Genomic DNA, 17,597 nt, shown 5'->3' with positions numbered 1-17,597 from the left:
TTGTTTACAAGGAATTTATTTTGCTTTTGAACTAATCTATCATTTTACAGGGTAGCGCGGGGTAACGACAAGTTATTAAGTAATTTGTACGAAATAACGCAGGAAAAATATTATTAGTGACGAAAGTACATGTATGCAATATGATATTTTTCTTTTAATTACATAATGTCACAATCTGTCACTTTACTTCCTAAATATGACACCGGAAACACGTGCTCCATTTCGGCATTCACATTCTAATAACCTGTTACGAAAACTCTCGAATGCTCACTCTAGCATGTCCCGGGGAATGGCAGGGACTTCGTCTTCAGTCATCTGTTTCAGTTCGTGGATAGTTACAGGACGTGAGCGTTACACTTTACTTTTAAGATGCCCCCCCCCCCCCAGAAAGTAGTCTCAAACACTAAGATCACGTGATCTCGCAGGCTGTGGAATGTCGCCGTTACGTGAAATGATGCGCCCTCCGAACAGTTGGCGAATGGCTTCCATCGATTGTCGATCAGTAACTTATGTGATGTGGTTCCATCCTGCAAGAACCACACGTTTTCGATATTCAGAGAGTGCAGTCTCGCACCACTCCAAAGCTGCATGATTACTAAATGACAAGGCGTTCCCAACAACTACGCATCGGTTCCGGAAACCTGCCAGCACTACAGTGTTTATAACACTAATATTTACTATTTCCCATTTTCCTGCGCCACCCCGTGTAAGTTTACTAGGCGTGGTATAATCTGACTAACTGTCAATTGGTACTTTCAGCCCCGTGACGAGATACCGAACTCTGAAGAACATGACGCTCAACAGCGAATACCCGTGGCAAAATGATCCTGACCCGAGTAAACGAATTCGAGAGTAGTACTTTTCTGATTGCCAGCCCCGCGGTGTAGGTGTAGCGTGCCTGTCTCTTACCCGGAGGCCCCGGGTTCGATTCCAGGCCAAGTCAGGGATTTATGCCTGCATCTGAGGATTGGTTCGAGGTCCACTCAGCCTATGTGATTACAATTGAGGAGCTATCTGACGGTGAGATGGCGGTCCCGGTCTAGAGAGCCAAGAATAACGGCTGAGAGGATCCGTCGTGCTGACCACACGACACCTCGTAATATGCAGGCCTTCGGGCTGAGTAGCGGTCGCTTGGTAGGCCATGGTCCTTCGAGGCTGTTGCGCCATGGGGTTTGATGGGTACGGGGACAGCTCGATAAGCTATTTTTTTTTTTTTTTTTTTTTTGCTAGTTGCTTTACGTCGCACCGACACAGATAGGTCTTATGGCGACGATGGGACAGGAAAAGGCTAGGAGTGGGAAGGAAGCGGTCGTGGCCTTAATAAAGGTACAGCCCCAGCATTTGCCTGGTGTGAAAATGAGAAACCACGGAAAACCATTTTCAGAGCTGCCGACAGTGGGGTTTGAACCTACTATCTCCCGAATTCTGGATACTGGCCGCACTTAAGGGACTGCATCTATCGAGCTCGGTAGCTCGCTAAGCAAAGTAACCAGCTTGTACACTCACTCTAAAGCACTACAAGTGAGTACGTCCCACTAACTACTTTTAAAGTTTTAGGAAATGCCGAGGTGCCGGAATTTTGTCCCGAAAGAGTTCTTTAACGTGCCAGTAAATTTGCTGACACGAGGCTGACGTATTTGGGCACCTTCGAATACACCAGACTGAGCCAGGATCGAACCTGTCAAATTGTGCACAGAAGGCCACCCTCTACCGTCCGAGCTGCTCAACCCGGCTACAAGGAATTGTTAGGGGAATAGTAATGCGAAATTCGGATCACCTAGTCTTGCACTACTGACACAAATATCATAACATCATAACCTATTTGAATGTGCAACTTCGTGCAGACATGTCATAGAACATCCGTCTTGTTTGTCGCATTGCCGTCAAAGCTGCTTCGTCCACAGATTTTGTTTCCTCATCATATTGGCCATTCCTTTCTTAAACAACATGCATCGTAATACGTTCCAGTTCCTGTTCCAATAAGGCGTCTCTGATTCCGTAGAAATGCATTTCTGTATTTACTAAAACTCGAACAAAGTTTGACGAGCAACACTTATCAAAATCATCGAGTTGTGCTTTCTCCGCTATTGGTCAGCGATTACTTGGAGGTACATACGACTTACGTCGTCATTCCCGTTTGCATACTGTCTTCTCACTTCTGTCTACCAACACTAATGCTAAATCAACTTTCTTGTATTCCACAAAGGCATGACTCTATCGCTGTGTCGCTATTTATAGCGAGTAATCCTCTCATCGCCTTCGGAAAACACTCGTCAGACGAGTATAGTTGACTTTGAAAAATTAAACAAATTCCATGTATTCGGCAAACATAACTGAACAGCATCAGAAGATTTGTCCGTAGACTTCACTTCCATTTTGTACATTCCATTATCCAAATCTCACCGACTTCAATGATTTTGAAAGCCTATTTTCTGAATTTTGATAGAAATGTTAAACTAATCCACGAAAATTACTTGTGGCAATGTGCGTACGTTTACTGGTGTGCATGTCCGTGTGCTGTTGCTCTGACGAGTTCAAGTAATTACATGTGATTACCACTGAAATGACGTGCAAGTCCCGCCGGATGGAATTAACCTCAATCTGCTTGACACATTGCGCTAAGCAAGGAGGCTTTTAACTCATAAAACAGTTAGCTATAGAGAGCGAGAAATGTGTCGTCCAATAAACACAGGCTATGATAAAGGGGCCAGGATCAAATTAGCTATAGAACATATGTTGCACTAAGTTTTATGCCTCATGTGTGTAATAATAATAATGATAATTATTATCATAATAATACATCATTTGAGAAAACAGAGTTCATAAAATGCATGGACTTAGTACGCAGAGAGTTCAAGTAGAGAGAGGTGAAAATAAAACGGACTGAAAAGGTCAAACATGTACGCGAAAAGATGACACGCAGCGTCTCCGAAAAAGTAGTAGTTTCTGGAACCCGATCAGCAAAATAGAAACGGCATACAAAACTAAACAGGGACAAAGAGAGTAAACTTAAAAGTCTACATTCCCTTTTATCAACCTCACGCTCAGACACTACTATCTGGTTTTGCAACCAGCAGAATGCCTCGCAATGAATGGGGAAATGAGCAAGAGAAATTGGAAACCGGTATCAAGGACGACTAATATTGAATAAAATTCAATTGGCCTGTCATGGAAAAAGGGAAATTCAGGGAGAAGACATAACCACGAACTACACACGTACGCAGAAAAGATCACTGACATAATTCGAAAATAAGGATTGTCGTTTTGTGGTCATCTGACACAAAATGTGCACAAGGAAATTATCTGTCCTGGTCTTCTCCTGTCTTCTAGATAACAAAACCAAGTAAACTTGATTCACTAAGGTAGAGAGGCAAGGGCCGACTCCTTGGCTGAATGATAAGTGTTGAGGCCTTCAGTTCAGAGTAGCCCGGGTTCGATTCCCCGACCGGATCGTAGATTTGAATCGATTCTGTTTAATTTTCTGGCTCGGGAACTTTTTCTTTGCTTGTGGCTTTACGTCGCACAGACACGGATAGGTCTTATGGCGACAATGGGAGAGGAAAGGCCTAGGAGTTGGAAGGAAGCGGCCGCGGCCTTAATTAAGGTACAGCCCCAGCATTTGCCTGGTGTGAAAATGGGAAATCACGGAAAGCCATCCTCAGGGCTGCCGACAGTGGGATTCGAACCCACTATCTCCCGGATGCAAGCTCACAGCCGCGCGTCCCTAATTGCATCGCCAACTCGCCCGGAGGCTCGGGAATTGGGTGTTTATTTTGTCCCAACACTCTCCTCTTCCTTTCATGACACACACCACACTATGAACCACAAAAAAAAAAGCTATAGTAATTACACCCTTCCACATGAATAGCGTCAGAATAAGTAGGAGGAGAAGGAGAAAATAAGAAGAAGAAGAAGAAGAAGAAGAAGAAGAAGAAGGTCACCTGCAAGAAGAGGGAATCACACAGTTATGCGAACAGTGTGGTCTGCTTTGTTAGAAGCTTGTGACGATACCAATCGGGCGTCATGCCCTATAGTTCTTTAAACGGAGAAAGTAACGCCCAATATAATCACTATTTGAACCGGCATTTACAAACCAGATTCACAACTGTACAGCTCCAGAGTCTGTCACTTCTTACATCAAGTTCCACAATGAGGAATTTTGAAAAAGGTATCGAATAACAAGCCATACCTGAAATTGAAACGCATCTTCCAACAAGTCAGAAGGGAGGAGAATTTCTCACCCTTAATTTAATTCAGTAAGATGAAGAGAAAACGTTTGAGTGGAAGGTCACAAGAAAGGTCGTAATCTCACTTGACGAAATGGTGGGTTTGTTCGATGGATAGTCTTACATTGACTGTAAAAAGTTCCAGTAATTGACATTGTACCGAGTCCGCGGTGTAAAGGTAGAGCACCTTTCTCACGCCCGGAGGACCTTGGTTCGATTCCCAGTCAAATCAAGGACTTTTGCCTGAAGAGGATAGGGTTGGTTCAGCCTGTATGATTAAGTTGAGGAGCTATCTGAAGGTAAGGTAGCGGCCTCAGTCTTAAAAGCTAATCCGCAAGCCTTCGGGTTGAGCAGCGGTCGCTTGAAAGGCTAAGGCTCATCATGGGTTTTTGTTTTATTTTTAGTTATGGATATCCATTTCGTCATCGTCCTTATTAGGCCATACACTTTGTTCATATCTTCACACAAATATTTAAATATCGTTCTAGATTATTATTATTATTATTATTATTATTATTATTATTATTATTATTATTATTATTATTATTATTATTATTATTTGGACATTTCCAAACACATTAATCTAAGATATTGCAATATGGTCGTTAAACTGGAATGTCTTATGGATTGGAGAGACTCCTTTTGAACGGAAGACATACATCGAAATCATTGAGAAAGTGCAAAATTAAGAAAATTACAGGTCTAAAACTCTCTACCTAGCAATACAGACTCACAAATACGCAAGGAAAGAAACCTCAGACATTCACAGTTACGGACTCATTCAGACCAACACACACACACACACACACACACACACACACACACACACACACACACACACACACACACACACACACACACACACACACACACACACAGAGAGAGAGAGAGAGAGAGAGAGAGAGAGAGAGTGAGAGACGAATTCCATGCTTGCCATCATGTTATCCTAAGGTGACTTCTTTGCTAAATTCAATTTCCTGGTAAGTTCTCCAACTTTCCCCTTACTTCCACGGCCTTTCCTCTTTACAACCTGCACCTCCTGTTTAATCTCTGCATTCTTCTGCTGTATTCCTTTCTTTCTTTCTTTCTTTCTTTCTTTCTTTCTTTCTTTCTTTCTTTCTAAATCCTTCCCTCGGACTTAGCGAGTGAATCCATCTCTACCGCCTCAAGGGAAGATTCCTGGAACGTGATACTTTGGATTGGGGTTACAAGTGGGAAGGAGAATCACTACCTCGTCCAGGCGGTCTCACCTGCTATGCTGAACAGGATCCTTGTGGGGGGGGGGGGATGGGAAGATCGGAATGGATAGACCAGGAAGAGGGAAGAAAGCGACGGTAGCCTTCCCGGAATTTGCCTGGAGGAGAAGTGGGAAATCACGGAAAACTACTTCGGGGTTGGTTGAGGAGTAAATCGAACCACACTTCTACTCAATTGACTTCCCGAGGCTGAGTTGACCCCGTTCCAGCCCTCGTACCACTTTTGAAATTTCGCGGCAGAGCCGGAAATCGATACCGGGCCTCCGGGGCTGGCAGATCATCACCACTACACCACGTACAGGTGGATGGACAGGATATGCAATCTGCCCTTGCTGAGTAGCATTATTTCGTTGTCCTTTTACGATCACAGGACACGGCTTGTTATGTCTCTTGGCCTGGGACATAACATATCCATCTAGTGGCCACGTTAGTCGTAATGTTGTAATTTATACACCATATTTTGTCCGCCGGTCGTGTTACAGTTTTGTGGAAGACCTCCGGAAGCGTGCACACTGATGGCCAACGTGGCAGCCACGCATGCTAAATCGTTGAGTTCTGCTGCTCGCCTTTTTGTCACGAGTTCGAGTCTCAGTAGTGTAAAATATTTTTATTCTGTGTAAAAGGGAGTAACGGCTAAACAAACAACGTGAAATGGATCAGTGAAATGAAATACGGTCTTAAAATGGCAGGAATTTCACAAGACAATATAATATAATATAAATCGGGATATTTTTGGATCCAACATTCACAGATAGCAAAAAGGGCAAACGGAAAAATCTGAACCAAACAGAGAGGAAAGACGCCTTCAACAAAATAATGATAGAAATATGGGCACAATAAGCTAAAGCATAACCTGATACACTCGAACAATTCCTGTAAAACTAAATCCGATATCCGTATGTACCAAACGAGAAGTGCTTCAGAAATTAATTTTACCCAAATATATACTTGTATGTTTTGGTATAAATTCATTATGGAATTACTCTGTACACATTGTTAATAGCCTCCCGGAATACATGAGAAAGACATGCACATTGTTTACATTTAATCGTAAACTAGTTACCTACCTCATGTCAGACACAGTTTGTATATAATTTAGATTACATCAGCTGCAGCTGCGTAATTGAATGTATGTACTGCACCATTACGACCTTAGGTTTAGATACCCTTTGAATGAATAAATGAAAATAGAATGAAAAAAAAGCAATTACATATTGAATATCTACGCCTGTCAGTCTGCCTACAGTCCCGTTTACTCCATAGCCGTAGCACGTTAAGACGTGCGGCCACACCGTTCGGTGAAGTAGGCCCGTTGTTTTGTGCAGTTCCAAATGGGATTATTCGCTACTAATCCTTCCACTACTAACTACTACTACTACTACTACTACTACTACTAATAATAATAATAATAATATGTGGAAACTACGTCGTTCGCCTCTGTGGTGTAGTGGTTAATGTGTTTAGCTGCCACCCCCCGGAGGCCCGGGTTCGATTCCCCGCTCTGTACGAAATTTGTAAAGTGATACGAGGACTGGAATGGGGTTCACTCAGCCTCGGGAGGTCAACTGAGTAGAGGTGGGTTCGATTCCCACCTCAGCCATCCTGGAAGTGTTTTTCCGTGGTTTCCCACTTCTCTTCCAGGTACCTAACTTAAGGCCACAGACGTATTCTTCACTCTTCCTTGCCTATCGCTTCCAATCTTCCCACCCCCATCCAAAAGGCCCCTGTTCAGGATAGAAGGTGAGGCTGCCTGGGCGAAGTACTGGTCATCCTCCCCAGTTGTATCCCCCGACCCAGAGACGGGAACTCCAGGACACTGCACTTGAGGCGGTAGAGGTGGGCGATGAGTTCGAGGGAAAAACCGACCCTGGATTGTAAACAGATTAAGAAGAATTAATATGTGAAGACTACGTCGCTTGATGCACTGTGTAAAGTCTATGTACATATCGCATCCCCTAGACTGGCAGTCAGGAAGCTGTCATCAGACCAGCAAGATCGACGATGACACTTTAAAACAAGTAAGGGGGAAGGTAAACAGCTCCTTGGCAGATACCTAACTTCCTTGAACCAGCCAGATATTGATTTTCAAGCAAGGGGGTAACATTTTAGGTGAATGAAGTGGCTATACAAGAAAAAAAAACTAGCCACAAGAAACTGCCGTATACACAACTTTCCCGAATCGCCGTCCAGTTTGTTCGAATAGGCAAATCAAGGGACAGCACAAAGGATGGGCAAAGCCGCTCTACTGTTCTACGAGTATATTAAGTTGGACTAGTCGCTTCCGTTCCAGTTTTTATTTGAAGCATGCTTTCTACCATTGCTAACACTGCCACCGCGTACAAGGCAAGTGAATTATTGATGAATTAACATTTAATGGTTATCGTTACATTGATGTAACCGACCTATGTTTCTTATTGTTAATTTATATAATAGCCTACTCTAATGTTAATAACATGAATACTAATTAAATATTCAATAATAATAATAATAATAATAATAATAATAATAATGATAATGATAATAATAATACGTCTCGTCTGTTATTAATCTGAAATTTCAAGCCTATCTCTCAGCGACTTTGACCTGCATATCCGTAACTGTGCTTCGTGAACGATTCGTTAAGGGAGGCAGGTGAAGTCCCGGGCTCGAATCCCACTCCCTTATGCAGATTTTCAAAAATCTGCTAATAAATAGGAATATCTACGTAACGTTACGTGCTCAAAAGACCGTAAGCCTTGTCGCAGCCTCTTCGGTATTTCCTGAAAGGGATGACTGAGTCTGCTCGAGGAACCTCCTCTGTTGTTTCCTTCGTTAAGTTTCTCCATGCGCTTTCTGGAAGGTACAACGGGAATTTTCCATCACCAGACGAACTCTGAATATTGTAGTAACACATCATCGAGGTATAAATATAGGTCCACTGCAAATATCCACAACACCATGCTGTTCGGCTGTTGGATCAGATCAGAATTTTTTTCATAAACACTTCGTGTTATAAGAGTTATTTTCCACGTTGAGATAGTAGCCTACTTAACTTTCGGCGATCTCATATTGCGAGTGAACACTTACCTAAACTCTTCGTGTTGAAAGACTTAGATCATTTCTGTGCTACGAGAATTCTTAAACTTCTTGCGATCATATAGCATGAGTTGACACTGATGAACATATTTCTTGTTTAGGACATAAGTTTTTCTCGTGCCACGTTAATAATTCCTAATGGTGTTTGAAAAATTACCTGGTGTGTAATAAATTCAGAATAAATATTTATCTTCATTCATCGTGAGATAACTTGTATATTTCGAGGCATTGTTCGAGAATGTCAATAATTTCTAAATGTTCAATTTATATTTACAAGTAGGAATTTGTAAATACTTACTCTACCTACAAATTCACAATACATTTGGGCGTAAGAAGTGACTCCAATTTATTTCTGAGTCGACGTTGAACTTACTTTTTTTCAAAGAAACTCATCTTAGTTGTCGACGTCGACAAACTTTTATTTTTCTACGAGCTGACTTTGAAATTCACCTAGTGATACAATGAACTCATCGGTTCTGAATTCTTCTGTTTTTGGAACTTGCACTTCCAATTTCACATTTCTAACTGCAAGTGAGGGTGATCTGTCATCGATAATGTCGGTCGAGGGAGCCACAAGAGGATACGTGCTCCCATGGCGAGAACACGTGGTTCCATGTTGAGGACATCCTTAACAGGTCTTGGAGTATACGCCATCTCTAAAAGCTTCTACTTGTTGTAAAGGTTATATGAATCGAGCATTGGAATAAACCCAGAAATTCAAAATTAATGACGAATTTTCAACTAGAACCCTTCTCTGTATCCACACCAATAGTGTATCGCACGCACCTTGCGTAATTTGCTCATGCTCGTTAAGCTAGCCGCAAGGTGCGGGCATTTCCAGGTATAGTATGAAGGCGATAATTCTCTAGTAGGACCACGTCTTTCAGTAGTAACGCAACGATGAGACATCTGGGGCATACACAGCGATGGTTCAAGGACTCGGTGAGGGTGAGGGAATCATTTCCACTTCACAAACATACAAGGGAGCACGGTGAGTCAGTCTCATTTTGTTTTGTCAAAGTACTAACATCGACCTTTAATTATTATTGCATTTCACTACACGGAAGCTGTGAGAGAAATACCACTCACGTGAACACTGAGGAAGTACACGCGAGCACAGAAATGGTGTCCCGATATAAACTAAGCCTGGTATACCCCCACCTCCACGCTTAACGCATTGCTGCTGGTAGACAGTCCGCTACAAGACTGTTGTGATTGAAATGGGCACAGTGGTGGATGTATAGCAATACACACACTGTGCCTTCAGCACTACCCGTTCACTCCCTCCCCTCCTTTTCGGCACTGGAATGGCTTTCGGCACTACCCCTTCACACCCTCTCTTCATTTTCTGTACTGGAGTGGGGCAGTGTTGATTGTTTACGTCGGGACACCACTTCTGTGCTTGCATGTACGAGAACGCCCTAAATCACGACGACACTGGTACAATGAGAGACACCAACTAGACACAGCTATACACAGTTAAACAATATTGAGTGTGGTCACTGTGTATATGGGTACTCGCTCCCTCAGATACACACACAACGGAGGATGGTGTGAGCACTTCCCTTACAACAAGTAAAACACATACACTTTAACCTGTTCATAGAACATGCAGTTAGAGGAATGAAAGAGGTAATTTTAATGGTATTCAGGTGCACAGTATCTGTTTTGCAGACGATATTGCTATGTCAGCTAATTCTGAACAGAATATGAGTAAGATGATAAGAACATTTAAAAAAAATTAAACTAAAACATAAATATAAAGAAAACAAAATTTATGATAGTAGACAAAAAAGCCTACAAATAAAAATCTTAAAATTAAGTAACACACAAATAGAACAAGTCACAGAATTCTCCTATTTGGGTATTGTAATTGTCTTTCATAACAGGTCCCTTTCGTAAATCATGAAAAGAATAGTGGTAGCAAAACAAGCCTTCCGAAATAAGAAAACTTGTTTCTAAACACCCATCTCTGTTAGGAGACCAGAAAATCATTTCTCAAGACCTTTGTTTGGAGTATGCTATTGTATGGATGCGAGACCTGGACATTAAGGAAACATAAATGTGGTTTTGGGGAAGGATTACAAAAAATAAGTTCGATAGATAATAATAATAATTTCGTGTGGCTATTTCTAGCCGAGTGCAGCCCTTGTAAGGCAGACCCTCCGATGAAGGTGGGCGGCATCTGCCGTGTGTAGGTAACTGCGTGTTATTGTGGTGGAGGATAGTGTTATGTGTGGTGTGTGAGTTGCAGGGATGTTGGGGACAGCACAAACACCCAGCCCCCGAGGCATTGGAATTAACCAACGAAGGTTAAAATCCCCGACCCGGCCGGGAATCGAACCCGGGGCCCTCTGAACCGAAGGCCAGTACGCTGACCATTCAGCCAACGAGTCGGACAGATCGATAGATAAGAAAATTATATCTTTTTAAAGAACCTAAAAGAGGACCAATGCTTCTTAAATGCCATAAAGAAGAGGAAAGCAATTCTTTGAACACGTAGGCGAGATATAACTCTTTTCTCCAACCCATCATTGAAGGTATAGTACTGGGAAAGAGACGCAGGGGACGACCAAGGATGTCGGTGAACTGGCGTGTGGTTCACAGAGCACAGAGTCTAGCAGAAGATAGTCGGATGTGGCTGGAGTGATACGGCATTGCCTTCAGTAATGATGATGATGACGATGATGATGATGACACTTGTGTTATAAAACCGATAATGAAGAATTCTGACCTAAATAATTTTTGCCAATAATAAGCAGACATTAGGATGCGCACTGATTCAGCACTGTTTGGAGCAGGAGTGAGTTTTCTCCTAAAAGGAAAATACTACATCAACTTAGATCCTACAAAGCAGACTCCGAAAATTAATATCCTTGCTATCAAACACTGGAAGAAGAGAACACAAACATACCTCTTCCTCCAGTCCAGCCTGTACGAAAAGGGCAGAGGAGGGGAAACATAAATCATACGGGGGAGATATTTCAATATCTCAGGTACAAGATCTGAGTGCAATAAACATCAATGATGTCGTTAGCAAGAAGGAGCACCTTCTAGTACCTGGATTTTATGTTTTGGGTGTTAAAAATTAGAATAAAATGGAAACTTCAGGGATGTGACAGTCGTTTTATGGAATGCCTCCATACTAACAATTAATTTGCACTGCTTGCAGTATACACCAGATTTAGTGAATGCTACGAAGTTGAACTTACTATTATTAGTCCAGTAAGGATGATCACACCTCATTTTAACGAACCATCACCACCAAATTTGAAGATCAACAACTTGTTGATGAATATAATTAGTATTACTGTGACGTGAAAATGGTAACTAATATTTACTGCGAGATTTTTTTAAATTTATCTGGCATGTCTGCTTGCGTATCGAGCCGTTATCTACATTATCGGCCATTGTTGGAACTGCTGCCTAACTGTGGAATTTACCATCAGCTTTTCATTCAAAACTATATCCCTAATTGTTACGTATTTGCTGGACATTTGGCTGGACTAATGTGATTCGCTGAATTGCCGTTTGATTTCTGCGCGCCTTAGCGGTGCGCGCTTTGAATCATGGGAATTTTGCCACTTCCGCCTTCTCTGTGAGAGAGACCAGTCGCTCTCTTGTGGTTGAGTATTCAACATGGCTACGTTAAGCCGAGCTGCTGAAGTGACATCGTTGTGGGATCGCAGCGCTTTAATAATGGAGCTTGACTCCGGAGGATAACTTCGACAACCTCAGGGCTATGCCCTTTAATTTTTTTAATATTTCTCAGTGTGCTCCAGCCTTAATTCCTTGTTATTGGTGTAAGAAGAAAACTTCATATGAGTGTTTACCGTTAACTAGGTGGGATGTGCAAAATGTGTTGTAAGTTGGATAACTTAACTCTACCCAGGTAAGTACTGTAAAGCATATATTATTAAAGTGACCTCGTACGGCCAAGGAGCACATCTTCGAAACGTCTGTTTGTTAATTAAAAAACTGTAAACGTCTGGTAACAAAATTTACTGTAACGGATAGGATTTAAATTTGTAAAAGTATGTAACATAGTTTTACGGGAACTTGGAATCGCTAGGTATGCGTGTATGAGGCTGTAGTTCGTGGGTGTTGTTTAAACTTACTGTGTTGTGGTTCGTATCTTGTTTGCCTTCCCATTCTTGGTGATGCTATTATTATTATTATTATTATTATTATTATTTCCGTCGTGACTATTATTATTATTATTATTATTATTATTATTATTATTATTATTATTATTATTATTATTATTATTATTTTTTTTTTTTTTTTTTTCTATGTGTATTTTCCTCCCTATTTTTCTTCTTTGTTTGAAATTGCCTTCCTACTGTGTTGCTTTTGCGTTTGCTGGCTGACAATTTGTAATTTGTATGAGATCGTTATTTGCATTGTCGGGACGTTAATTAAATGACACCTCATGTATGCATCTTAGCGTTATCCAAAGCCTCCTCCATTCAAAATTATCTAAGCTGTTGGAGTACTGTTTAAAAATAGGTAAATGTAATTTCCTACTATAACCCATGGGAGTAATAATAATATTATTATTATGATTTTTAGTAAGGTCGAATCTGTGAAAAATTGAAATTTGCTGGTCGACATTTAATTTAATGTATGCCATTCTCTTAACGTTTACTTGTCACATCTATCCATTGTTTGAGTTCCTTGCCTTTGTGGATTATTACGTAATGGTCATCCTTTTCTTTATCTTATCTGATGACACGTTATTAATTTTGGTGGCTTTGATGATTATAATGAGATGATGGCTTGGCGTCGGTAAATGTTGGTCCTGGTGTGTGCTTCGAGTTCTGTTGTTGTGTGGGCACGCACTGTGTATCTTTTACTTTGATATTTTCTTATTTGGTTGGGATCATTATCCACCTTGTTTATTATTATTTAATCTGGTTTCCCTTAATTGTGTAGTTTTTTTATTCGCGGTTGGAGCCACTGATTTATTATTATTATACTCCTTGGTGTGTGTTTTTTTGGGGGGCGTGTGTCCTCTTATTTGTAGTGTAGCAAATTTCAGTTTGAAACAGATTTTATATCGTGGGCCCGCATATCGGTTGCAACCAAATTTTAAGATTAAATTTTTAATCTTTCTGTACATAAGGTAACGAGTTAGTTATGAATTTCAAACTTTGATTTTGGTGGAAGCCAATGTTAATTTAATGTAAGCTTCATTTCATCTTAATTTCAATTTTATTTTAAAATACTGTTTCTCTCATTTAGTTTAATTGCATTTTAAATTTTTGGAAAAAGAAATATATATATTTATTGTTCTTATTTGATACCATTTTCAAAATAAATTTACATAGTAAATTTTCTTCATTTTAAATTTATCTCGTGTGTCATTTAGTAGCTAGCAACATTTACCTGGCAACCTGTCAAAGTTATGTAAGACCCTGGCCTTTTAATTCTCGCCTTTTCCCTCCACGCTTCATATTTTATGCTACTGCCCTTACGGTAAGTATTGTGCTTGTTTTCTTCTTGATGTTTGTGCTTTTCATTTGGATGTTTTGTTTACTAATTGGTAAGGTTGCAATTACCATCACTCCTGAGACTTCTATAACATGCAACCAACATTATCGGTGCGTTTCATGCACAGCTACAAGATAGATCTTCAAGAGTGGATGACGATTCGGTACACTCTGTATATCATCCCAATACTTACATAACGACCTCTAGAGAATGTGAAACGCTAAGAGGGAAGGGCCGATGACCTAGATGTTAGTCCCCTTTAAACAAGAACATCATCGGCTAGCAGGGAAAATAATATTATAAAGCACGTCATAAATGGTTGCTCTACCCTAGCCGCTGTTGAGTACATTCAGTGACAATCACGACAGTGTTGCCGAAGGCAATATTTCGACAAAAGTCTCATTACCGGACATACACACTACTATCAATAACATCGATAACCGGTTTACGATAACGGGGAGTGGAATGTGTTATGGAAAAAAGGAAGTTCAAACTGACAATACGATTCATTAACAGACAAGGCATCCAAGATCATATACCTGTTCTATGATCCCGAGAACATCTAAAAGAAGATCAGGGAAAATATCCATAAGCACCAGTCTCTGGAAAATGAAATGAGAGATATCTGGCATCAAGTTGGAATCGATAGTAGTGGCAGCACTAAGACAAATTTTCTAACATCAGTACGATGCACTTCACCTGCTAAATCTCAAACATAACGTAAATATTGAGCAGCAGAAGATAATCGCCTTAGAAACCTTTAGTATTTAAAAAAAATGTGCTGAATTTGGAGAATGCATTCCTGAAGGACATCAGAAGATCAAGAAGGTTTCAGTAAACTTAGGAATCCTGTTTATTAATTTAATCGCATCGGAACCTACATCACTGTTATAAGTACAAGACTAATTTAATAAATACAATATAAAAGGTAAATATTCGGCTGATGCTATAAACAGTCACATTATAACCGTCAATGAGAGGTATAAAAGCTCTATACAGAGAATGAGCATTAGATATTAGTATGTGACCAGTATTTTGCCACATCATATGCTTCAGGTGTTACCCTCATCATGCCCATCATCGTACACTTATCTGGACATAATCTGCAAGCAAGAAGGTGATCTATGCACGGTTTGTTTTTCTCCGTACTTGCAGATGGTGGTGTCTGATGTGTATCCTCATTTATTATTTACAAAACTGAACCATGGAGAAAAGAAAAAACCTGATAAAGTAATAATAATGATGATAATAATAATAATCATAATACCGAGCTCGATAGCTGCAGTCGCTTAAGTGCGGCCAGTATCCAGTATTCGGGAGATAGTAGGTACGAACCCCACTGTCGGCAACCCTGAAAATGGTTTTCCGTGGTTTCCCACTTTCACACCAGGCAAATGCTGGGGCTGTACGTTAATTCAGGTCCTTCCCACTCCTAGCCCTTTCCTGTCCTATCATCGCCATAAGACCTATCTATGTCGGTGCGACGTAAAGCAACTAGCAAATAATAATAATAATAATAATAATAATAATAATAATAATAATAATAATAATAAACTGAAAGCAGATGGAAACTTCGGAGCAACAAAGAAGTTTACCAGAAGGTGTAAAGAATCTCAGAGACCATGAAGAAAAGGAGACTGGCGTTTCTCGGACATGTGTACAGAATGAACGCAGACAGACTTACCAAACAGATATTTGATTACTTCTGGTGAAAAAAGACAACTACAGTATGGATTAAGGAAACGAAGAAGGATATGGAAAGGTTAAGCATCTCGGAAGTCCAGCTGTTAGAAAGGAATAAGTTTAGGGACACATTGAAGAACTTGGGAAAGGTTCAAGCCGCAGGAAGAACTAAGATGACCGGAAGGGCCTGGAGAAGTGAACAGCGGAAGCAGGCCAGGGAACGCATGGAGGAGTATTGGACACAGAGAAAACTCCACGCGAAGAGAAATAAATGAGTTTATAGCGTGATACTTAGTGGTCCATTCGCTTGTAATAATAATAATAATAATAATAATAATAATAATAATAATAATAATGCGAAGAATTTTTCTCCGAGGATAAAATAATTCGAAATCGCTGAACTAGCCTTCCTCTGTTAGCGTACGTAAATGAAAATGAAGTCCGGCGAATAACGGCACGGACTGCAAAAATAAGCCCATTCTACGGTCGTAGGAACGGTGTAATTTTAAAATCCTAAAAATTCACAAAGCTTATTTTGACTATAGACCTCGAGCTTTCAAGGTGCTTAGCGCTGGGTGAGAGAAAGCTTAACAGTTTACCTAATGTCGAAGAGGGGAGAAAACTTTCATTTGCCGAGAATCTAACAGTAAACGCTTAATCCATCGGATATAGTAAAAATCTCTATAGAAATAACTTTTGAAATGAGGCATCATATATTAGCATTTCATTCAAATGTTATGGAGAATTACACTCATTTGTAGAAGATGAAATTGTATGGAGTCCCCAGATTCTCATATATGTGCATATAAGTAGCAAGCAGACCATTTTGTCAGAAAGTTTCAACAAATTGTTAAAGGTATTGAAACCCAACGAGTTTCTTTTACGACCATTATGAGCAAAATATGCAAATGTAGTTCTCAAACAAGCGAACCGAGGAAAAGTAATTATTTAAATGAACATTTTAAAGAGCAAATTGAGCCATTTATTAATAAAAAAGCACACATGCTCTTGAAGGTCTGAAGAGAGGTTGTATTGGAATTCTAAAGTTTCACTTACAGGCAATATATAGATATTAAACGCTGATATAGCTTGTCACTATGTTGTCATGATTTGAACCCCGTCAATTTCATGTATGATTTAGCCGTAGAATAAGTACATAGACTCAGTTGGTTTCGGGAAAGTGATGTACCCTGTTCCAGTCCCTAGCCCTGAAATAAATTAATAACAAGCGTTATTACAATAAAATTGATTTTGCAAACGGTTTCTGATCATTTTTGATTGTCATCATGGTGTGATATTGCTTTATGGGATGTACAAAAATGTATAAATTTTCTCTTAATTTTAATATCAGGAAATAATACATGAGTTCCAATCCTTCGAGGAATGTACGTTACGGCAATGGTAATTGACTAACTGATGTGAAATTGCAGAATTAATTGCCGGAAATTAATTAAATATTATGGTCCATAGAATTCCTCAGTAAGCATTTCCTGTGAGACTCCATATTTTTTCATTGCATTTCCATCATCGTTTAAGTTTCCAGTCTTCTTACATACATTTGAATTGTCCATTCTGTAACTGTTGGACTACTTAATCACTCAGGGCTTTATGAATCTTGCCTACTTTATCCCGAGCTTCTTCTTCAAGTAGTGAAGACCAGAAAAGAATTATAATCCTGATTACTAAGACCTCCTTTTCAATCCATATTAACTGTTCAAGTGTGTGCCTGATATAGATTGTGTGTGTTGTGGTTTCCCTGATGATAATTCCGTACTTCATAATCTGCTATTCCTCTTTTCAAAACTGTTAGGGAGATATTACCATATATTTTTTATCTCTCTTTAGTCGAATATACACTATTTCT

This window comes from Anabrus simplex, chromosome 7, assembly GCF_040414725.1.
Source record: "Anabrus simplex isolate iqAnaSimp1 chromosome 7, ASM4041472v1, whole genome shotgun sequence".
Lineage (NCBI taxonomy): Eukaryota > Metazoa > Arthropoda > Insecta > Orthoptera > Tettigoniidae > Anabrus > Anabrus simplex.
This window is presented reverse-complemented; position numbering follows the sequence as displayed.